The sequence below is a fragment of the Schistocerca nitens genome, chromosome 2, assembly GCF_023898315.1.
Source record: "Schistocerca nitens isolate TAMUIC-IGC-003100 chromosome 2, iqSchNite1.1, whole genome shotgun sequence".
Taxonomy (NCBI): domain Eukaryota; kingdom Metazoa; phylum Arthropoda; class Insecta; order Orthoptera; family Acrididae; genus Schistocerca; species Schistocerca nitens.
The window spans coordinates 879,033,795-879,059,556 of record NC_064615.1 but is presented as its reverse complement, the minus strand read 5'-3'; the positions used below and the strand labels follow the sequence as shown (position 1 = coordinate 879,059,556).

General features: G+C 43.5%; 1 protein-coding gene across 6 annotated transcripts in view; it reads left to right on the top strand.

The window, feature by feature from the left end:
• LOC126237173 (uncharacterized) overlaps window positions 1-25,762 on the top strand; it is a 753,602-nt gene that overhangs the window by 439,227 nt on the left and 288,613 nt on the right. The gene's annotated exons all lie outside the window — the stretch shown is intronic.

Sequence of the window (25,762 nt, the reverse complement as noted above, 5' to 3'; positions counted from 1 at the left end):
GTAACGACGATTCAAGCACCCTTCTCTCCAAAGACTCCATGGTATTGGCATCGGTGACTGCCGTGGGTAGGGGAGATTCGGCACTTCCCCCTCGTGCTCACAAAACCAGTCCTGAACGATGTGAGCTGTGTGAACAGGGGCTGTGTCATCTTGGAACACAGCAATACCATTATGGAGCAAACATTGCACCGTGGGGTGGACATCGCCAGCCACAACAGTCACATAACCCTTGGCAGTAACGTGACCTTGGAGAGAAACCATGGGGCCCTTGGCATATCACAATAAGGCTGTCCAAATCATCACCGAACCTCAAAGTAGGTCCGAAGTTGGAAACAGTGTGAAACAAGACTCATTCGAGCTAATGACTATCTTCCACAGCTCCACTGTCCAGATTTTGTAGCATAGCCACCACATCTAACTGTTACGGGCATCTGAATCACTGATGAATGGTTTTGTAATTCCAGCTCGTCCTTTAACTCCCTGGTTATAGAGCTCTCTTCGTGTCGTTACGGTCCTGACATCGTTCGCGAGTGCGTCATTCACTTCTGCAATGACTTTTGCAGCTGTCATCTTTATTTTTCATCATAATCCTCTTCAATGACCGTCCACCACGATCACTCTACACACAATTTCGTCCGTGTTGTTAAATATCGGATGATATTTTTCTGCTTTCTGTGTGTACGACAGATATATTCGATACGGTGCCTCTTGGAGCACTAAACATTACATATACCATCATACGAGCACCAACAATTTGCCCAAATCCCAATTCACTTAGTTCCGGCATAATGCACTCAGAACTACACAGAACACTGTTCTGACAGCGACTGACAATGGAGTGGCCGGAGTCGCCGAGCGGCTCAAGGCGCTTCAGTCTGGAACCGCGCCTCAGGCATGGACGTGTGTGATGTCCTTAGTTTAGTTAGGTTTAAGTAGTTCTAAGTTCTAGGGGACTGATGATCTCAGATGTTAAGTCCCATAGTGTTCAGAGCCATTAGAACCATTTTGAACTGACACCTCCAACGCATTGAGGACATTGCAGAGCTGCTGTTCGTGGTGAAATACAACAGCTCAACTTGCAGACTTGGCTAGCATCGGCATTCATGTTGAAGCCTGCATTTCTCGCGGTGCTTCCGTATTTTTGTCCAGTCACTGTAGGCGTACTTATCGAAGACCTCATTTGCCCATATTTCAAGAAAATTTAATAATACTTGTGCTGGATACTTTAAAACTTCGGTACCGACCGTCGTGCTTGTTCCACGTAGTTAGTTAAGGCGCTCCTCTGGTTTTGTTCGTTCCGTTAGCGCAGCTGAGTCGCAGCTGATGGCGCGTACTGCTGCGCCCCAACCCCGCGCCTCATCCTCCAATTGGTGACCGCGGGGTGCCACTTGTCCAGTTGGGCCGCTTGGAACAGGGTCATGTTTTAAATTTTTGCGAGCGACAGCTAGGGGGCGCTATTGAGAACTGAAGCGGGAAAAACACCCACAAGCCTTAAACTGTGGTACAACGTTTGTTGCTCATCTACACCATCACTGCAGATAGCTTACTAGTAATTCCTGATCTTAACCACTCGGACACCTCATGTTTAAGGAAATTATTCTCTTCAGGAAACACCTGTTGCAGAATTCTACATCTATGACCAATGCTAACTTTTTTTTTTGTTTATGAGAGTTCCCTATTCTTGGGAACAACAACTTACATTCCCGGCATTCAGGATTCACTCGTACTGACGTAACTAATGTTCGCATCGTTCATAGATGTAAAATTCCGCAACAGCATATAACGTTCTTAACCCTGAGGAGCCCCAGTAATGAAGATCAGGAACTGCCAATAACGCATCCGCTGCGGTAGCAGTCTAGATGATCAAGAAATTTAGTACCATGAGGTAAGCGGTCCGAGTGGTTTCCCTTTTCTTTATTTTACATTTAACTACCGACACGGCCCTGCATTGCACGGGTAGCACTAAGTGGCCACGGGCGGACGATTTGGCCGGAGTAGCGGTAGTAAGCTACATCAACGGAAAAATGCTCCTGTGGGAGCATAAAAAGGCCAATATGTTCCTTTTTAAAAGATTGACGGAAACGTAGGGATCAGTTGTCTCAATCCTGATTCCTCACCAAATATTCTAGCATGCGAACATATTCTCGCTCTTTCACCACCCCGAACATGCTGAATTATTTTACCCAGTCTGTCTTTATAGTATAGCCCTCATACTCAGCGTCTTCCTGTCCCTGTCCCTGTCCCTGTCCCTATTTGCCATTGCCACCTTCTCCTCTCTCACTTTCAGTGTGCCCTTTTGTCTTGCTTCAAAAATGGCTCTGAGCACTATGAGGCTTAACAAATGATTCAAATGGCTCTGAGCACTATGGGACTCAACTGCTGAGGTCGTAAGTCCCCTAGAACTTAGAACGACTTAAACCTAACTAACCTAAGGACATCACACACATCCATGCCCGAGGCAGGATTCGAACCTGCGACCGTAGCAGCAGCGCGGTTCCGGACTGAAGCGTCTAGAACCGCTCGGCCACCGCGGCCGGCCGCGTGCTGTCATCAATAAAAATGGAGTCAGAGCCGAATGCACCACTGAAAAGAGGCTCGTGGTGAAGGAGTACAGTGTCACAATAACGGTGACCGTGTTCAAAGATTCGGAGGTCAGTACGCCGATGCAACATCATGCCTACCCACACCGTAACACATGGACTACCAAAACGATCATGTTCGACAATGGTCCTGGGTGCCTTACGTGTTCGCACTTGTCGCCATATGAGGGTACCTAGAGCATCATGCTAAAGTTACTTCTTTGGTCCTTAAGTTTTTCACACCAGTGTCGTTAGTGTCACTCCGGAAAGGTCTATATACTACTATATAAGGACAAGATGGTGTCTAATGTTGTTACCGAAAAGCTCTTGTCCGATTTACTTCAAATTTATACAGAGTACTCTTAAAGAATAAGCCACAGGTCTTCTGTTGAAAATGAAATGCTTTGCTACGCTGTGCTCTGCTGTGAAAATGTGCGGTTTCGTTTTCTTTCCCGCGCTTAGCTTTAACTAAGATAGCAGGGCATTTAAACCATGAGACAAATTGTTTCTGCCGTATATATTCTTTATCCTTACAAATAATTTTAAACAAAAATCGTATACACAACAATGGGATGTTTTTTTCTAGCTCTTAGTAGTTTTAAGAAAAAAAAGGAAAGTTGTTTTTATGGCTTATAGGCTTGTGTTTACGTTACTACCACGGAATCTGAATTGTCAGAACTTTGTATTTCTACCCGTTCGCAGAATAGAACTACGTGAAATACTCTCCCTGAGGCTACTATCCTCACAGCTTCAGCAGCTGGAGGCGTCTCTCTCATATCTCGCATACCCGTGATCCCAACACATTCATCCATTCAATTCAAGCAACTTCAATTTGCCATCAAGCTTTTGTCTCAAATGATTTGTTCGAGAATAAGGATATCATCAATCGAACAAGTCAGTAACGCGTTGGTCCCTTCTGTACCTTATGTGAGCAGTTATTCGACGCGGCATTGATTGATAAGAGATGCTGGATGTCATACTGAGGAATATCGTGCCAAATTCTGACCAATTGGCGCGTTAGATCGTTAAAATCCTAACCTGGTTGTAGGGCACTAGGCACTACCCATAATGGTCCAAACGTTCTGAATTGGAGAGATATCCAGGCACGTTGCTGGCCAAGGCAGGATTTCGCAAGTACAAAGACAAGCAGCAGAAACTCTCGCCGTATGTTAGCGGGCATTATCTTGCCGAGATGTAAGCCCAGGATGGTAATCCGTGAAGGGCAAAAACTGTGCACAGAGCTTCGTCAACGTGCTTCTGTGCTGTAAGGGTAGCGCGGGTGACAAACCAAAGAGGTCCTGCTGTGAAATAAAATGGCACACCAGACCATCGCTCCTGGCTGTTGGGCAGTGTGGCGGGCGAGAGCCGGGTTGGTATCCCACCACTGTTGTCCGCAGCGTCTCCAGACACTTCTTCGTTGGTGATCGGGGCTCACTTCGCACCGGGGTCATCACTGAAGAAAATTGTACTCCAGACAACGAGATTTCAGGCAAAACACGTGAATGGAGACGCACTGGACAGTGGTGGGACACCAACATGACTGTCGCCCACCCTACAGCCTCACAGCCAGGATTGATGGTCTCGGGTACCACTCCTTATCGTAGTAGGACCCCTTTGGTTGTCATCCTTGTCACCCTTTCAGCACAGTGGTACGTCGACGATATACTGCGTCCCACTTTGTTGCCCTTTATGGCAAACCATTCTGTGCCTTCATTTCAACCAGCTCGGGATTTTGACGATCTAACGCGCCAGGTGGGTGTAATTTGGCACGAAATCCAACTTCTCTATCAATCAATGCCAAGTAGAATGACTGCTTGCATAAGGGCCTGAAGTGGTCGAAAGCGACTGACTTGCTCAGTTTGTGAAACTCCTTCTATTCTTGAATAAATCACCCAATTTTTCTGAAATTGTAATCATTTGTTTGACTGTACATGTACATCACATTTACAGATTTCCATCTAATTCTTCATCTACATCTACGTGGTTACTCTGCTACTCTCAATAAAGTGCCTAGCAGAGAGTTCAATGAACCACCTTCAAGCTGTCTCTCTACCGTTCCACTCTCTAACGGCACGCGGGAAAAACGAGCACCTAAATTTTTCTGTGCGAGCCCTGATTCCTCTTATTTTATCGTGATGATCATTTCTCCCTATGTAGGTGGGTGCCAACAGAATGCTTTCGCAATCGGAGGAGAAAACTGGTGATTGAAATTTCAAGAGAAGATCCAGTCGCAACGAAAAACGCCTTTGTTTTAATGATTGCCACTTCAATTCACGAATCATGTCTGTGAGACTATCTCCCCTATTTCGCGATAATACAAAACGAGCTGCCTTCTTTGTACTTTTTCGATGTCATCCGTCAGTCCCACCTGATGCGGATCTTAAACCGCACAGCAATACCCCAGAATACGGCGGACAAGCTTGGTGTAACCAGTCTCTTTAGTAGACCTGTTACACCTTCTAAGTGTTCTGCCAATGAATCGCAGTCTTTGGTTTGCTCTTCCCACAATATTATGTATGTGATCGTTCCAATTTAGGTTATTTGTAATTGTAATTCCTTAGTATTTAGTTGGATTTACAGCCTTCAGATTTGTGTGACTTATCGCGTAATCGAAATTTAGCCGATTTCTTTTAGTACTCATGTGAATAACTTTACACTTTTCCTTATTCAGGGTCAATTGCCACTTATCGCACCGTACAGATAACTTATCTAAATCATTTTGCAAGTCGTTTTGATCATCTGATGACTTTACAAGACGGTAAATGACAGCGTCATCCGCAAACAATCTAAGACGGCTTCTCAGATTGTCTCCTATATCGTTAATATAGATCAGGAACAATAGAGGGCCTATAACACTTCCTTGGGGAAGGCTGGATATTACTTCTGTTTTACTCGATGACTTTCCGTCTATTTCTACGAACTGGAGCGTTCCTTCGTTTTTATCTTAAAGTGTACACCGCTATAAGCATTTAATGTGCTGATTACCTTTATAATGCCGAAAGAGTAAATAACAAGAGCGACAGTAGTTAGTCGTCATAGATCCTTTATGCCTGTTCGAGGAGAACGGCTGTTATAGCAGCAACTCTCACCGAGAACATTGTGGGGATACAGATCTGCTGTCTGAACGGCACTTGGGAGCACGGAGTTTAGCGGGGTCTGACAGCAGGAAGTCTCACGGCAAATATTTGTCGAGACAGATGAATTTCTCCGTTTCGCACCGTTATCGCCGCTTCAGCAGCTAGTCAGTGGACAGGGGACAAAGGTTCTATTCTATGAACTACCGAGAACTGTAAAGGATGAGGCGTGATGCAGTAACTGTGTGTCTGCAGCTGCTTGTAACTACGAGGCGTGTTTTTTTAAGTAAGTACCGTTTTGACTTTTAAAAAACACGTGCTAAGATATCTCGATTTTATTTTTACTTGAAAGCCTGTACCTTAATCTACGTTTTTAGATAATTTCCGTCAATACTGAGGCACTTGTCATAACGTTGTACCAGTTTTTGAATACCCTCCTCATAGAAGTCTGCCGCCTGACTTGTTAACCACTGCATCACCACTGTTTTGACTTCGGCATTGTCTTGAAGACGCTGACCGCCCAAGTGTTTCTTCAAGTGCAGGAACAGATGGTAGTCACTGGGCGCAAGAACGGGGCTGCACGGAGGATGATCTAGAGTTTCCCATCGAAAAGATGTGATGAGATCTTTGGTCTGATTCGCCACACGCTGACGGGCATTGTCTTGCAGCAAAACGATGCCCTTGCTCAACTTGCCACGTCTTTTGTTCTGAATCGAACGGCGCAGATTGTGCAAAGTCTTACAGTACACTGCTGCATGGACTGCCTCATTACGAGGCAGAAATACCACAAGCAATACTCCTTTTCTGTCCCAAAAAACTATGCACATGATTTTCGGAGCAGAAATTGTTTGCTTAAACTTCACTTTTCTGGGTGAATCCGAATGCCGCCATTCCATGGACTGTTTGCTTTGATTCTGACGTGACGTAGGCCACCCATGTTTCATCTTGAAGAAACACCTGGGCGGTCAGCGTCTTCAAGACGATGACGAAGTCAAAACAGTGGTGATGCAGTGGTTAACAAGTCAGGCGGCAGACTTCTATGAGGAGGGTATTGAAAAACTGGTACAACGTTATGACAAGTGCCTCAGTATTGACGGAAATTATGTAGGAAAGTAGATTAAGGCACAGGCTTTCATGTAAAAATAAAATTGAGATATCTTAGCACGTCTTTTTTTAATTTCAAAACAGTACTTACTTAAAAAAAAAAACACGCCTCGTACTTTAGCTTTTGACCTCTACACAATTTCACTGGGTAAAAGTGTTTCTTCCGTACCCGCGGTCAGCGGCGAGAAAATGAACATGCTGGGCGCTGGTGTAACTACACCGGTATCGCCTGGTGCCGCCGGCGGTTTGCGCGATGCCCGACGAGGCCTCCCTGTGCTGAAGACACTAAGTGTGGACTGGGCAGCGGCCCTCGGGTAGAAGGCGCAGCCCAGGTTCACTTCACAGTTTCTTCTCGTCTTTGAGCACCATCGGATTCATTACATTAATGTTTAAACCCGTCCCAGCAGTCAGTATCCTACCCAATAATCACCAATCGCGGTTCCCTGCCACGCCACTACGTCCATATCCTACTTTCCATACACATTCTAGAGAAAAATGTCTCCTTACTTCTATAGTATCCCATTACCTCTGTCGACCAGTTACGATGCTAGCACGAATCGCAGAATTCGTTTGATAACTGCTGCCTTGCGTGCGTGGTTAGGACTCAAAACGCTGGTGCAGCGCCTTTTATGCAGCTCTCTTTACGGGCAGGTTTACATTCCAGTTTCGCATGACCTTTGTAATACTATCCGAAAATTCACAACCTGAAGAAAGAAGCGAAATACGCAGAAGTGGAGGAGGGAAATGGAACTTCACGGATACAGAATATGTGACGTTATTTCAATGATTACAATATCGAATGAAGTTTATATAGAACTTTTCCATATGATTCCACTTATCAGTATGACGTTCACTGACTAGGTTGTGAAGGGAATCCTCTACTGAGGCAAGCTGGCCAAAACCGTTGTAACTGGTGCTTGATGTTATGGATACAGGCTCTGGGATAGAGTAGACGTCAGAGCAAGTTCCACACCTGTTCTATCACGGACAGGTCGGTGGATCTTACTGGCCACAAGAGTACCTCACCATCACAAGACAGTTCATAGAGATATGTGCCATGTCTGGACAATGGTTGTCCTGCTGAAAAATGGCGTCACGATCATATCGCATGAGGGGTAGAATGCAGACGCAGGATGTTCATGACGTATCGCCGTGCCGTTATCTCAGTCACTACCGCCGTGACTGAAGTGATACCCGACGTCTTCTCACACCATGAAGCAAGGAGTAACGTTGCTGTGCTTCTCCCCCCCCCCACCCCCCCCCCCCCCCACCCAAATACTTACGGACGATCCGGAATAATGCAGAATCGCGATTCATTCATCTACATGGTTACTCTCCAATTCACACGTAAGTGTCTGGCAGAGGGTTCATCGAACCATTTTCATACTACTTTTCTACCATTCTACTCTCGAATGGCGCTTGGGGAAAAGGAACACCTAAATCTTTCCGTTCGAGCTCTGATTGCTCTTATTTTTTTATTATAATCATTTCACCCTACGTATGTGGGTGTCTACAAAATATTTTCTCATTCGGAAGAGAAAGTTGGTGATTGAAATTTCGTAAATATATCTCGCCGCAAAGAAGACCGCCTTTGTTTCAGTGAGTGGCACCCCAACTCGCGTATCGTATCAGTGACACTCTCACCCCTATTGCGCAATGACACGAAACGAGCTGGCCTTCTTTGCACTTTTTCGATGTCCTCCTTCAATCCTACCTGGTAAAGATCCTACACCGCGCAGCAATATTCCAGCCAGCAGAGGACGGACAAGTGTAATGTAGGCTGTCTCTTTAGTGGGTTTGTCACATCTTCTAAGTGTTCTGCCAACATAGCGCAGTTTTTGTTTCAACTTCCCCACAATATTATCTATGTGGTCTTTCCAATTTAAGTTGCTCGTAATTGTAATCCCTTGGTATTTAGTCGAATTGACAACCCATAGATTTGTGCGATTTATAGGATACCCAAAATTTATCGGATTTCTTTTAGTACCCATGTAGATGACTTCACACTTTTCATTGTTTAGTGCCAATTGCCACTTTTCGCACCATACACAAATTCTCTCTAGATCATTTTATAATTGGAATTCATCGTCTGATGATTTTACTAGACGGTAAATTACAGCGTCATCCGCAAACAATCTAAGGGGGCTGCTTAGATTATCACGTAGATCATTGATGTAAATCAGGAACAGCAGAGGGCCTATGACACTACCTTGCGAAACGCCAGATATCACTTCTGTTGTACTCAGTGATTTACCGTCTATCAATACGAACTGTGACCTCTCTGAGAGGAAATCACGAATCCAGTCACACAACTGAGACGATACTCCATATGCACGCAATTTGATTAATAGTCGCTTGTGAGGTACGGTATCAAAAGCCTTCTGGAAATCTAGGACTATAGAATCGATCTGAGATCCCTTGTCGACAGCACTCATTATTCCATGGGAATTAAGAGCTAGCTGTGTTGCATAAGAACGTTATTTTCTTGAATCCGTGTTGGTTATGTATCAATAAGTCATTTTCTTCAAGGTGATTCATAATGTTCGAGTACAGTATATGCTTCAAAATCCTACTGCAAATTGAGGTCAGTAATATGGGTCTGTAATTCAATGGGTTACTCCTATTTCCTTCCTTGAATGTTGATGTGACCTGTGCTACTTTCCAGTCTTTAGGAACAGACCTTTCGTCAAGTAAGCGGTTGTATATTATTGCTAAGAAAGGCGCTATTGCGTCTGCATACTCTGAGAGGAACCTGATTGGTATACCATCTGGACCGAAAGACTTGCCTTTCTTAAGTGATTTGAGCTGTTTCGCAACACCTAAGATATCTATTTTAATGTCACTCATGCTAACAGCTGTTCTGGTTTCGAATTCTGGAATATTTGTTTCGTCTTCGTCATTGCTGAAAACAATGTGTCGCCATTCATCAGCAGTCGGTGCTTCCCGGTCACGACGCCACTGTATGCATGGCACAGTAAATCCCGTAGCCGGCTGCTGTAAGTCACTGACCAATGGTGCAAGACGGCACAGACGACAGAGAATGCTGCATTACTCGTTCTAGGATGCCACACGCAGACGTGAAGGGGTTACGACGTGCTTGGTGCGCAGTACAGCCTTATGGTGGTCAGACGTTGTCCACCGGAACCTTGTAGAGTATGTAGTCCAACATCGGGCCATTGCCACGTCCGAATAGCCTACAAATCTGGATATTTTCGGTTCGATCAGCTGACCAAATGGAGACCGGCAATTAAGTGCCTTTCAAACTCCTTCAGGTGGTGATAAAGCTGTCTCACGCGAGTACGTGGCGATACCGTGTCGTTCACAAGATCATCCAACTTCTGACGCTGCTCCCATCCCTTACATACCATACCAGTCGTTCAAATGGTTCAAATGGCTCTGAGCACTATGGGACTCAACTGCTGTGGTTATCAGTCCCCTAGAACTTAGAACTACTTAAACCTAACTAACCTAAGGACATCACACACACCCATGCCCGAGGCAGGATTCGAACCTGCGACCGTAGCAGTCGCACGGTTCCGGACTGCACGCCTAGAACCGCGAGACCACCGCGGCCGGCCATACCAGTCGTAGTAACAACATTAAACGCGTGAGACGCCCTGCTAAACCCGCAGGACAGGACAAGTAGTTTAAGTTGTGGAAAGGGGCCAAAATAAGCGGCTGTCAGTGACACTCAAACATACATTTTATTTGATCAAACAATGTAAGAGCCAAAAAAATTTTTTAAAAAGCTGTAGTTTTGGAACTTAACTAGCGGCTGAATGCGCCGTACAATCTCATCCCTTAAGGGCAAGACCACTTTAATTTAAAAACGGCTGAAAGCCAATAACTTAAAGCTCAACTAAAATCAGGAATTTAAAAACCAAAGTCTTATCTTAAAACAGTTCCTTAATTAGGCTGAATGGCCAAAGAATCTGACACTTTAAGAACAAACAACTCAAAATTCAAAATCTGCTGAAGGCCCAACACTTAAGACTCAATAGCATTAATTTTAAAAATGCCAAAGGCTTTACGTAAAACAGTTCTTAAATTCGGCTGAAGGCTCAAACCATCTGACAGCTTAAGAGCAGAACAACCTTAATCTAAAATCGGCTAGAAGCCATAGAAGTACAAACAACAAGAACTAACAAGAAAAGGCAGTACGGCCAAGGGCGCTCAGAAGTTCCGAGGGTCGGTCTGGAATTCAAACACGAACGCTCGCTTAGGTGAGACAGGCAGTCGGTCCAACCATTCTCAAACAGACGACAACCAAACTGACAGACAGTCAACGGACCCACCGACAAGAGAACTTCCACTCCACCCGACCAGCACACAACAGGGAGTTCAATGGAACAACATAGAAGGTATTGGCGCCCACAACCAATTATAAATTGAGCTGCCAAACTACACACCGTGCTGGGCAGCGGCACCACGATGAGGAAAATACTCTACCTGAATTTACGTGTACGGCCACGGTACGTAACCGGAACGTTAACGGCCACAAGGCAGAAGATTTCGCTGGTGCACTTCAATTAAAATAAGCAAGTGCAGTTAAACTCCACCTGAGGGTGCCTAAAATTTGCCAACATTTGTAACACACGTTGTTGCTCGTGGGAATATCCCAACAGCCGACAACGAGCTCCAAATGACACAATGTGAACAGTCGTGACTTGCTGGTAGATTAAGTCAAAACTCCACTTTCATGTCCAGGATCGGTGAGCCATGAACCTCGTAGCAATGGGGCAGCATCACACACTCCGACTATGCATACAGGCCGCCAGTGGGCCCAGCCAAACCACGCGCCATGGAGATTTACTCGCTGCTCCACGCCAACAGACCAACTGCCCGCACACAGCCCAGCCGGAAACTATAAGCGCCAGGCCAAAGATAGTCCAAGGCGCGAAGACCTATACACACCGCTGCTGCCACCCGCGGAAGGAGAGGATAACAGCATAATCGCGATAACCGTGGGAGACTAAACACAGAATAGGATCGTAGGTTTAATCCAACGCAGCGCATGAGCCAGAGAATTACAACTTTAGTCATTTACATATCCACTGATGGTGTGTACATATACAAAGTTACATTGGCATCAGACCATGTCTTGATGTAACGGGCAGGAGACACTGTTTGTTATGGGACAGTTTTGTATTTACACAAATTCGTGACAGCAAGTGGAATTACTATTCAAGTAGTTCTGTATTTCCTTTACGGACATCCAGAAAAGATACTTTCCTGTAGTCAAAAGCGTCAGTGAATAACGTGCGAGGGCTGCTAACTAACAAATATTTTGTGATGTTAAATAGGAAACACTTCCTAAAGACTGACAACATCAATGGACCGTTTGTTTCCTTACGGCGCACCCGATGCTAGGTCCGTCTCGGCTAAGTTGCGACTGAAGTTGCCATTAAATCCTCAATGCATCCCAGACTTGCTCTATAAGATCGAGGTACTAAGATACTGCTTGCCCGTTCGTGCAGTGGATATGTGAAGAACTGATTCACCAGATCAGTTAGATGTGATCAGAATTATGAGAGAAAAAGAAGACTGGACCAAGCTGTAATACTATCGAGTTGTATCTGTAAGCTGACCATTACTTTTCCGATTTTATAACTATTAAATACATTTAACATTGAAAGTATTAACTAAAAATTGTATAAGCCATCGAACTTCCTTTTGGTTAAAATCGAAATCATTAGGCCGCTACATAATCTCATTTTTCAGTCACTGCTGAAGATCATAGCTTCTGACGCAGCCAAGGAGAGGCCAATTTTGAATGTTAGAGAAGATTACTTCTGTGTGTTTTAGTTGTATAGTTAAAGGATGTTCATGAAACATATCATTATGTAACAATATGACTGATACAAATTTGAAATACGTTAGCAAGCGAAGAATTTCTTTTAATACGTGAGATTAAACAACTCGAATGTAAGAAAATCAACAATAAAGATTCAGTATTTCAAATTTCAGCAATTTTCAGTTGAGATTTGAAATCATGACATCGCGTAGATCTTCTGTGTCGTAAATAAATGCAATGAAGCACATTCTGATTTTGCGTACTACTAGAACAGACAGAGGAAACCACTGCAGTTAACATATGTTAAAAAAATAAAGCATCAATAAATATTTAATTAACACTCAATTAACGCCTGTAAGCACAGCGGAGCAAAAGGGGCAATGATCTGCTACAAAAGAATATGGAATGTAACTTTTACGTAAAGCAGAGAAACATTGTTTGAGGTCTTGAGGTCTTAGGTAATGGTTGTTTCGTGAAGTAGCTTAACGTGGTATTAAGTAGAATTCAGATCTCATCATAGAGAATATACCAATGTACCTTGTGATAGGGTAGTATTATGAAATAACATATAAATAAAATTTAAACAGTAACACGCGCTTGGCTGCAAGTAAAACAGCAGGCTGTAATATCGAAATTACATTAATCATAGGTTCCAAATAAATCAGACATCTAGCAAAAATAATTTTTATAAATTGGCAACAGGGCTCAAGCCCAACAGACAGGAGTAACTGCCGCATAAACAATTTTGGCAATGTAAGCCACCCACATTGGAACCGGTAAACTTTTGAAATAAAATCGGGGTAACAGACACCCAAAACAGTAAAACACACATAGTATCTACGCACTAAGGTGCTCGTCAAACGAGTCCAACAAGTGACGAGACTACGGCTCAGTAATCCCACACTGCCAGTGAATTTTCAAGCCACAAACAGCAAAGTTCCAAGGCCGTCTTCCGCCAAGTCCTAGCGACGCTCTTCTCGAGCATGTAAGTGATATACATCCAACTCGGGCAAATGCTGTTAGCGACCATGTGCCACATGACTCGCAGCACTTGTCCTTGGATGGTCATCCTTACTCAAGTACATCGCTGTTAAGTCGGAGCGGTAGCAAGTGTGCGAGCCCCCTGGCGGGACGTGAAAAAGGCCGTTGCCTAGCTGCACAGGCTTTAGCTGTCACATCGAAGCACATCATGCATCAAAATTATTTAACTGACTGCCATAACACACTGAGAAGTCTGGATACATAGCAATCGTATGTCCAGTCCACTTTATAGCGACTTTTTTCACGCAGACTTCCTCACATGGAGGTCCTTCGTGCAGCCAGTAAGTCATCAATTATTTATGACTTGATCGATTGGTCGATCAAGCTGCAGGTGATATTCTGTTGTTTATCGTCCGACACCAGTGATACTATCGGCAATAACGTAGCAGTAAATATAAAAGAAGGCTATGGCTTCACTGGCGATTTACAGCCGTATATAAAGATAGCAAAAGGTAGAAAGTAAGCTTTAAATAGAATGAGCAACAAAATCCCAGATCATGTTCCGCCACGGCAAGACAATGTTAGCCAACAGCTGTAATGCCCAATATCGTCCTTTTCATAAGTGTTTAGTTTAATTGAGCCTATCCTAGCTCTGGATTGATTGTAGTTTGCTAACAACGACTTGTACGATTTAACTTTACAGCAACAAGGCGAAAAGAGAGAGGCCAGCTCAAAGCGAACTACTATATCCATTTCGTAAGTTCATGCCTATGAGAACACTTAAGAGATCTAACGTAGCAACCGGGATTAGCGCGTGGTCCGTATTTGCTTTGACCCGTGACGTCATATCTGCAATAAATGATAGTTTACACCAGTTAGTAGGATAATCACAAACAATATTTAATAACAAGCCGCTTATACTCTTCAAGATCGCGGCTACGACATAGCCAGTTGCGGTCCTAAACAAACGTAAGAGCTTGCGAAATATTTTAGTCACCTAATGCAATAAAACTAACGGAAATATAAAAGGAATTAGGGCGTTTTGGGCAGGGACACACTAAAAATACGACAATAAAACTTAACATCTATCCAAGACAACCACATAATCGAAAATTAATACAAAAGAATTCCTCTAGAGTAAACGGAATAAAAAATGCAAAAAACACACGATTAGAATCGACTATTGCAAATATAGACGATGACGGCGTTAGCAGAGCCCCCTTCCAGCCCCCCCCCCCCCCCCCCCAGCCACCACCCTCACAGAATCATAACGAGACCCGTAAATTTAACTTAACAACTCGCCTCGCTACAAAAACCATCCATTTAAAAACACCACGCCTCCACGAGGTCACATCTGAAAAAATCAGTCAACCATGAATATGATCACTCGCAACAATTTGAATTGTACTCTTAGTTTCCTGCCTAACCACACTCTCGCAAATCACGATATACACTGAAGAGCCAAGGAAACTTGTACACGTGTCTAATTTCGTGTAGGGCTCCCCGTGAGCACCTTTCAGAACTAGCACTTCTGCCCGCGAAAGGCAAAGGTCCCGAGTTCGAGTCTCGGTCCGGCACACAGTTTTAATCTGCCAGGAAGTTTCATATCAGCGCACACTCCGCTGCAGAGTGAAAATCTCATTCTGGAAACATGCTTCCAACGTCAGCATTGACGGGCCCAGGCGAGGCGTAAAGCTTTGTGTCGTTCAGTCATCAAGGGTATACGAGTGGGCCTTCGGCTCCGAAAGCCCATATCGTTGATGTTTCGTTGAATGGTTCACACACCGACACTTGTTGATGGCCCAGCATTGAAATCTGCAGCAATTTGCGGAAGGGTTGCACTTCTGTCAAGCTGAACGATGCTGTTCAGTCGTCTTTGGTCCCGTTCTTATACGATCTTTTTCAGGTCATAGCGATGTCTGAGATTTGATGTTTTACCGGATTTTTTATATGCACTGTACACTCGTGGAATAGTCGTACGGGAAAAATCCCCATTTCATCGCTACCGCGGAGATGCTGTCCCCCACCGCTCGTGCGCCGACTTTAACACCACGTTCAAAGTCACTTAAATCTTGATAATATGCCATTGTAGCAGCTGTAACCGATCTAACAACTGCGCCAGACACTTGTCTTATATAGGCGTTGCCGGCGGCAGCGCCGTATTCTGCCTTTTTATGTATCTTTGTATTTGAATAAGCATGCCTACATCAATTTCTTTGGCGCTTCGGTGTTATTTGGAAAAAGTAGCATAGTTTACACCAGTTACCCAGACAAATACAGATCACATTTTATAATAACAGTCCACCTTACATCCTCCGCATCGTAAACTCACGACGTCAGACGGGAAGTCACCGGTCAAAGGCGACAAGTAGAATCGGATCGTTCGCTTGACAGAGCGAGGTGACACTATGTTCAGCACAGTGCACCCGCATGCAGAAGGAAGATTCAGATGCGCGCCTGGCCATCCAGATTTAGGTTTTCCGTTATTTCCCTTAAGCATTCCAGACATATGCTGGTGTGACTCTTCTAAAAGGGCACGGACGATTTCTTTCCTCATCCTCCCAAATCCGAGCGTGTGCTTCGTCTCAGATGACCTCGTTGTCGACGGTACGTTAGAACCTAACATACGTTTCTTTTTTCTTAATGCAGTATATGTTCAGAGGAGTAAGGAAGATCTCCTCGAGGCATTTCCTGGACCATTGTACGTTGAATAAGACTCTAAAGAAAATGAAGTTAGAGCTATTCTGCAACATATTTTAGTATTCTACAGGGTGTCCAAAATTAAAGTTCAAGTTTCAAAAAACTGTAGAAAGAGAATCACAGCACATTATGACGTCAGGTTTGAACAGCATATTATTGACGTGGGGGAAAGGTCATGGAAAAAATTTAACGAAAATTTGACCAATAGATGGCGCTATAAGTCAGAATATGCACAGCAACAGACGAGTGGCACATGGCTGTTCCTCATGTGTTCCGACACATGAAATATACATATAAATATTAGGAAATCTTTTCTAAAGGTATTTTTCCGGAGTATAGCCCCTATGGAAGCGAAATGTGGTCAATAAATAGTTCAGAGCAGAACCTTTTGAAATGTGGTGCTCCAGTACAATGCTGAAGGTCAGATGAGTATGTGAAAAAAGGAATGGAACTGTGGAGAAAAGAAATTTATGGCAAAGTCTAAGAAGTGTTCGGTTGGTAGGACACATCCTGAGGCGTCAAGGAATCCCCAGTTTGGCAAATGAGGGAAGTGCGGGGGATAAAAGTTGTAGACAGTGACCAAGGCTGGAATATAGCAAACAGATCCAAGTGGATGTAGGCTTCAGTAGTTATGAAGAAATAAACAAACTTGTAAAGGGTAATCTGGAGTGGAGAGCTGCATCGTACGTCTTACGATTGAAGGTCACAATGGCGACAATAACACCGGCGCAACAGCTGTGGCACACGTTGTGTGTCAGCTTATCCTCCAAGCTGATTGCAACATACTGACCTCCTTCAGTTGAGGCAGCTTGTTTTGACATAGTGACTTGAGACTTCCTTGTTGTAGCGGTGACCGGGGCATGTATCGTTACGTCTTTCAATCCAATTTATATTTTACGTCTCGTTAATTTAAGCCCAAGTCCAATTTTCTGCGTGATTGAGCGCTTGGTAATAGAAGTGGTAGTCACTCACAAATTTCGTATGCATACACATTTTGTAATACACTGGCTCAAAAAATGGTTCAAATGGCTCTGAGCACTATGGGACTTAGCATCTGAGGTCATCAGTCCGCTAGAACTTAGAACTACTTAAACCTAACTAAGGACAGCACACACATCCATGCCCGACGCAGGATTCTAACCTGCGACCGTAGCGATCGCGCAGTTCGAGACTGAAGCGCCTAGAACCGCTCGGCCTACACTGGTTCAGTCGAAATATTAAGAGGATGGAAGTGCTAAAAACATACAGAAACTAATTTTTACCACAAATCTGTCAAAATAAAAATTTTGTGGGGTATTTACTGTCATGTATATCCAACTATAGCATGATAATTGATGTATATGGATTTGGAAAGAAATCGTTGTACTGTTATTAATGTTTTAACTATGTCATAGTAATTTATCGTTTTCCATGAGACTAACGGTGTCAATCGAGGAATTTGACATCCTGCTTCCATCAACATACCTCAGCTGTTTGAAACGGCTTTTTTTCCTTCTTTAAGGAAATTTCGAGAAGGGGGCCTATTCTTTCCATATTAGGCTTTATGGCGTTAACTTGTGTAAGGCACCTCCCCACTGTGAGTAAAAGGTGCTTGTTATTTAAAACAAATGTTAATATCGTTAGGCACAATTTCTGAAAAGGAAACAAAAAACGGTAACATGATGCGGACTAATAAGAGAAAATATAATTTAAATGTTTCTTGTGAACAGAGATAGAGAGCTGGAAGCATTTTTATGTTGTAGCAGAAAGTGTGTGTTGTTTTTCACCAGAATCAAATTTGTATGAAAGAAACAAAAAGTTGTAACTCTGAAGCAAACGACCTGATGAAGATCGAGTGCTCGTCATCAGATCGATTATTTCTTGTTAACTATGAGTGTTAATAATCGTTACGTTCAACATAATTAGGTTATATCGCCCACTCCACATGGCACATTACGAGAGCTGCTTGTACCGTTTTTACAAAAAGTACTACTGGTTCAAAGCGATTTTTTATTTCTCAAAGTAATGTACTAGCAGTAGACGAAGATGATCTGAGTTACACGATAAGAAAGCTCAAAGAGGAATTCAATAAGGCTGGCCTGAAGATGAATATGAAAAAGTGTGAGCACTTGCCTTTTGGAACGGCGAAAGTAAATAATTTGGAGGTAGATGGAGAAGTTATTGCAATGTGGAAAAGGCAAAATATCTTGGGATATTATTTAGTAAACAGGGCACGAGCAATGATGAAACTACTAGTAGGATTAATAACGGATGAGTTGTTAACAGGGGCAATGAACTCTGTTCTATAGAACAGAATGATAAGAAGGCACAACGAAAATGAGAATGTAAAGAAATTGATCCGACAAAGGTTGAAATTGGATAGGGATGTATGTGACGACATCCTACAAAAACAGCTGTTGTGGTATGGCTATGTGAATAGGACGTACGAAGATAGGATTCCAAATAGGATACTAATATGGAAACCACCCCAGCGGAAGAAAAGGGGTTGTCCACAACGCGACTGGCAAAACGATTTGGAGGACACAATGCAAGCAAGGAATATGAATGTTGAAGAAAGTCAAGGCAGAAGAAGATGGGGAGTGGGGTGTAGAAGCGGCGCCAGCAGTAGATAATACGAAATAAGAAGAAGAAAACATTTGCATTAAAAATTTTTTTGCACTTTTCATGCGTTCGAATCAGATCCAGACATTTTTTCTATTCTAATATGCTACCTCAAAAACATGGTTTTGGATATACTTAACGGTTTTCTGTAACGATGTAAATCGCCAAAGAAGGGACGTTTGGCTATAGACCACGCCCCACGTAACAGAAGAAACAAGCCACCACTATCTTTGATCATTTTCGCTTCGCGTGCGAACCATCTATGCTGGTTGCGGTTCATCGTGGAACGCCCAAAGAGTTGTAATTTCCTGGCGGATTAAAACTTTATGCCGGACGAGGACACGAGCACAGAGCCTTTTCTTTTACAGGCATTGCTCTTACCAACTTGCTGTTTTTTGATCGTTGTGTTTGATCGTTACGGACGTCACATGACATCCGTTCACTTTCGTTGTTGGTCCTTTCACTCAGTTTTTTTTATTTTTTTATTTTTTTTTTTTTTATTAAAGAGGCCAACCAGCTCTCTGACCTAACACGCTGGGCCGGCCGCGGTGGTCTAGCGGTTCTAGGCGCTCAGTCCAACACAGTCTTGCAGATTATTTCTCTAATGAATCCTTTACTCTGAAGCGGAATGTGCACTGTTTGGAAACTTTCTGGCAGATCAAAACTGTGAGGCAAACCCGGCGTCGACTCCCGGACCTTGCCTGTAGTAAGCAATGCTGTCCCCAGCTCTCATACTTCACAAGGCAGGAGAGAGTTACTGGTAGAGTAAAACTGTGGTGAATGGTAGATTGCTCTGAATGTGGAAAATATAAAATACTGCAGACGAGTGGCAAAAACAATCCCGTCATGTTCGAATACATCATCAGTAGTATGCTGCTTGACACAGACACATCGATTAACCATCTAGTCGTAACCTTGCAAAGCGACATGAAATGGAACTATCACCTGAGGTCGGTTGTATGGAAGGCGAATGGCGACTTCGGTTTTTTGGGAGAATTCTAGGAAACTGTATGTCATCTATAAAGGTGTGCCCAAATGAAAAGGAGACCACAGTTATATGCAAAGAAATTTTAATAGCAACATAATACGAGGGTTGGAACTTTAATAGCGGCAACTATTTATTTACAGCTCGTACAAAATCGATACGTGTTTCAAAGTTTTACTGAACTTCAGAGTAGTCACCAGCATTGTATATAACCCGTTGCCAGCGATGTGGAAGTCATAGGATACTCTCAGCAGTGCCAGTTGTGTTGAAGTTCGAGCGGCGCGTTCTATTTCCCGGCGAATTTGTAGCAGTTCTGAAGCGAATGCCATGAAGTGTTTCTTACAGTTTAGAAATCGATTTGAACTTACGAGGGCTCAACTCATGGGAGTGCAGTAGGTGGTATAGCACTTAGCAGCCCCATCAGTCAAACAAATCAATAACAGCTTGCAGCCCCATCAGTCAAACAAATCAATAACAGTTTGCACTGTACGTGCTTGAGCATTGTCCTGCAAAATGATGGTCAGGTCCTGCAGGAAGTGTCACACTTTTGTCTCTATGCTGCTCAGTTTTGGAACACAACTGGCACTGCTAGGAGTACTCTACGACTTCCACATCGCTGGCAACAAGCTATACACAATGCTGGTGACTACTCTGAAGGTCAGTAAAACTTTGAAACCCACATCTATATATAAATAAATAGTAGCCACTATTAAAGCTCCAACCCTCGTACTTATACATCGGTTGCATCGCATAGGAAGGGAGTGGATGGCTTCACTGTAGAAACGCGTGGGTTGCTGTCGCGTCGAAGTTCCCATAGTGCCCTACTCTTTCTTGTCACAGGTGAACCTCGGCGTTTCAGAGACTGCTTTAAGGGGCCGAACATACGCGTGTCACATGGGGAGACATTGAGGCTGTTAGGAGGATATTCCAGGACGTCCCACCAAAATTTCTGAAGAACCTCGAGGGTCTTATTAGCCTCATGTGGCCTAGCGTTGTCCTGGGGAAGTACTCTCCCATTCGAGAGCATACCTTCGCCCCTGTTCTTGATGGCCTGTTTGTTGCACACTGCTCAGCGTTAACTGTTGAACTGTGTGGTAGTCAGTCGGTGAGAAGAGATCTTCTTCATCGAAAAAGAAACTGAGCATCAATTTTCTGGTCTTTTTTTTTTTAACTAAGGGAGTTTGGATTCCATTGCTCCATGCTCATCCATCTAGAGGCAGGGTCGAAGTGGTGACACGACATTTCATCACATGCCACAATCTCAGCAGTGAAGTCTGTTCCTTGTCCCACATATCTCTACAGACGAGTCAGACAGACATTCATTCTCGCTGACTTCTGTTTTCCGAATGATGCTTGGCCGTCCACAGTGCACAAACTTTGGCATAAAGAAGCTTGCCGTGATTATGTGATGACATTTCTTTTGCTTCTCGACAGTTAAATAGCAATGTAATGTGTGGTGATCCGACGTTTCGTTCATAAGAGCTCCTCTACAGCTGAAATCGTGGTACTGGTGGTGACAACGTGCACTTGCCCAAGATCTGGCATTTTTTGATGTTCACACTTCCTGCCTCTTTACTTTGACACCACCGAAATATTATGCACTATGCGAGAGCCTGTTCCCCGTACACCTCTTTAATCCTGCGATAAATACGTTAAACATGCTCCCCTTCAGAACGAAGAAATTCGATAATTGCTCTTTGCGCTGATCAGGGGAATCCATCATACAACGAAACGCGTAAACAGTTTTCCAGAAATGAGGAAATTGCTGCGAAGCCGTTAACTCCGCTTTTGAAAATTGAGTTCAAAAATGGCTCTGAGCACTATGGGACTTAACATCTATGGTCATCAGTCCCCTAGAACTTAGAACTACTTAAACCTAACTAACCTAAGGACAGCACACAACACCCAGCCATCACGAGGCAGAGAAAATCTCTGACCCCGCCGGGAATCGAACCCGGGAACCCGGGCGTGGGAAGCGAGAACGCTACCGCACGACCACGAGATGCGGGCTGAAAATTGAGTGCTACCACATTAACCCAGTGGGATTACACACAAAACCACTACATCGAAGGTATCCTTTTCAGTTGGGCATATCTTACAGAATAGAAATGCGACCCATTCTTGAGTGCTGCTCGAGTGTTTGGAATCTCCGCGAGGTTAAAGGAAATCATTGAAACTTTTCAAAGGGGTGCTGCTAGATTCGTTAACGGTAGGTTCAATCAGTACGAGAGTGACAGGTGAACTCGGATGGGAATGCCTGGACTGAATAAGTTCTTTTCCATGTGTCCCTCTTCCTGTCAATTCTGGAAAAATCCTCCTCACTTCTTAGCTTATCAGTCCATCTGATTATCAATCTCAAACGCTTCGATTCTACTCTAGTTTTCCCATAGTCCAAGATTCAGAACAACACTAAGATTCTGGAGCTCCAAACGTACGTTTTCAGAAATTTCTTCCTTAAATAAGACCAATGTTTGACACAAGTAAACTTCTTTTGCCCAGGAATGCTCTCGTTCCAGTGACAATCTGCTGTATATGTTCTGCTTCCTTAGTCCATCATACGAGGTAGCACAGCTCCTCCACGTCGTCTACTTCCTGGGTCCCCATTTTGATACTAAATTTATCAGTAATCTCATTTCTGCTATTCCTATTTCCTTTTGTCTTCTTTCATTTTACTCTCGGTCCGTACTCTGAGCTCCGTAGTCTCTTCAGTCATTATGTATGAGCTGTAATTCTTCCGCGGTTTCACTGAGGTTACCAGTGCTTTCAACGAATCTTTGATATAGAATTTTAATTCCACTTTTGAACTTATCTTTTATTCACGTCCTTCGCTGTATCGACTAAATAGTATTGGCGGAAGACTATATCGCTGTCTTACATCCTTCCCCATCCGAGCACTCTACTCCTGATCTTCAGTTTGTACTGTTCCTTTCTGCTTCTTATATAGATAAATTTTCAATATCGCCCGTCTTTCCCCGTAGCGGAAACTTCTTTCTTGAGAATTTCGAACATCTTGCGCCATTTTACTAGGTCGACAAATTCAATGGACGTGTCTGGGTTTTTCTTATGTCTTGCTTCAATTGTGAAATGCAACGTGAGAACTGCCACTCCGGTGCCTTTACCTAAGATACCCCTATTTTCGTTTCTGTTCTATATACGAGGGTCCTTCAACAAGTAATGCAACACATTTATTTCCACTGCCAGTTTCCGTTGAAAAAACGCAGAATTTGCTGTGGGACATCGTGGAATATTCTACATCTACATCTACATTTATGCTCCGCAAGCCACCGAATGGTGTGTGGCGGAGTGCAATTTACGTGCCACTGTCATTACCTCCCTTTCCTGTTCCAGTCGCTTATGGTTCGCGGGAAGAACGACTGCCGGAAAGCCTCCGTGCGTGCTCGAATCTCTCTAATTTTACATTCGTGATCTCCTCGGAAGGTATAAGTAGGAGGAAGCAATATATTCGATACCTCATCCAGAAACGCACCCTCTCGAAACCTGGACAGCAAGCTACACCGCGATGCAGAGCGCCTCTCTTGCAGAGTCTGCCACTTGAGTTTGCTAAACATCTCCGTAACGCTATCACGCTTACCAAGTAACGCTGTGACGAAACGCGCCGCTCTTCTTTGGATCTTCTGTTTTTCTATTCCTTGGACACTTATTTCGATGTCAACCATTTTTTCGTTCGTGCGAGGATTTAGAGAAGAAACTGTAGTGCGTCTTCCTCTGTGAAACAGCTTTGGAAAAAGGTGTTTGCTATTTCAGCTTTACGCGCGTCATCCTCTGTTTCAATGCAAAATATTGCCGCTTCAGCGCCTATAGTTTCATGAAGTTCCAACAGGTGGTCGCTCTACACGTAGCCTTTAACATGACTTCTGTCACGAAGGTGCGTTCCAAGCAGAGAGCTGTCACTGAGTTTCTTTTGAGGAATGTCTGTGGAGAACTGGCAGAGAACAAAAGCACGGTGTGTCGTTGGGCGAGGCGTCTGCCACCATCACAAAACTTGGATTGTTCTTCCTCATCCATCTCGCACTTTCCGACTTCCACCTGTATGACCCGATGAAGGACGCACTCCGCGGGGAGCAGTGCGTGGATGATGGGGAGGTTATTGATGCAACAAGACATTGCCTCTGATGTCGACCAGTAGAGTGTTACAAGTAATGTGCCGTAAGGCCGTCACGCCGAACGGAGACAAGTTGAAAATAGGGTTTTGTAGCTAAAAGAATGAGGAGTAATATGGTGTATTCTAATCCAGAATAAAATCAACCTGCTTTCAGAAAAAAAATGTGAACGCCCCTCGTATTATTGTTGTCAGCAACTTAGATGCATGAGCCGTAAAGTTGACTGTGCGGCAGGTCTCGCAAATATCCACCCTTCGTTATTGTGTGACTGATATTTTTCCGAGTCTGGTGGTATGAGTCCAGATTCGAACATACTAGAAGCTTTTGTCTAAACAATAACAAAAACAATGGTAGTGTGGCGTTCACTGTGTTATTCAGTGGTTTGGTATTTAAGTAATTTGTAAATGAAAATGATAATCTTATTTTATTACACTGAGTAATTACTAAATAATTTTTCTCCCGGCTAAAGATTTGGTCAAGTTGCTAAAGAACTCCGAGTTAACGTTGCGTTAAAGTGTTGTCTGTAAGTTGTGTATGTGTCACTAAATCACAGTTCATACAGCAGATTCTATACAACTATTGATTATGATGGAAACAGTTATCTTCAGCAAAATGATCATTAAAACCACCGAATATCAGCCGCGCACAACACTGACGTATGTTATCTGAAACAATATTCTTCGCAACTCGTGCGTAATTAATTTCGGCTCCATACATCAGCAAGAAAAGTTTGTTATATGGATCGTGCTATGAGCACTGTTTTTAAAGAACAAATCTGATCCGAATTATTTTCATTAAAATGAGTTTGGGACCACCAGTGCACATTTATTTTTACACATTTATATTACCTTCGGCATTTGTCTGCAGAGTTGCGTAATTTAAATTTGCCGCTGAGATAATTAATAAGATGGCGGCAGACAATTGGTTCAAATGGCTCTGAGCACTATGGGACTCAACTTCTGAGGTCATTAGTCCCCTAGAACTTAGAACTAGTTAAACCTAACTAACCTAAGGACATCACAAACATCCATGCCCGAGGCAGGATTCGAACCTGCGACCGTAGCGGTCTTGCGGTTCCAGACTGCAGCGCCTTTAACCGCACGGCCACTTCGGCCGGCGGGCAGACAATTGATAGAGAGTTTCTATTGTTAGAGCAAAATTCCTTTTAACAGGATAAGTATTTGAAAGGCTTATTAAACTTTACTTTCATATTGTGCACCATTTAGACTAATTTTCATCAAGCAAACCTTTGATACTTCCGTAAGAAACACAGATAAAAAGCCGGCCGTGGTGGCCAAGCGGTTAAAGGCGCTACAGTCTGGAACCGCGCGACCGCTGCGGTCGCAGGTTCGAATCCTGCCTCGGGCATGGATGTGTGTGATGTCCTTAGGTTAGTTAGGTTTAATTAGTTCTAAGTTCTAGGCGACTGATGACCTTAGAAGTTAAGTCGCATAGTGCTCAGAGCCATTTGAACCATTTGAACCACAGATAAAAACGCGATACAAATCGCTATCATTAATGGCTGCGCTCCTTGCAGAAGAAAGAAATAATTAACACAGATAATGCTTATTGAGAGAGGAATTAAAGTTACAAATAATTATTCACTCATATTTATAATAATAATGAACTCTATTCTCAAGTAATAATTAACAAATAATTACAATTTCTTTACAGACCTCAGTTTGATATGCGTCTTGCGTCCGCAACCTACAAAAGCCAACCAACAAAAGGCAAAAACAAAGGAAGACGAACGCAGATGATAAAAGAAATTTACAATTATCATTGTCTTTGTATGATACACATCGATATGTCCAATTACATCA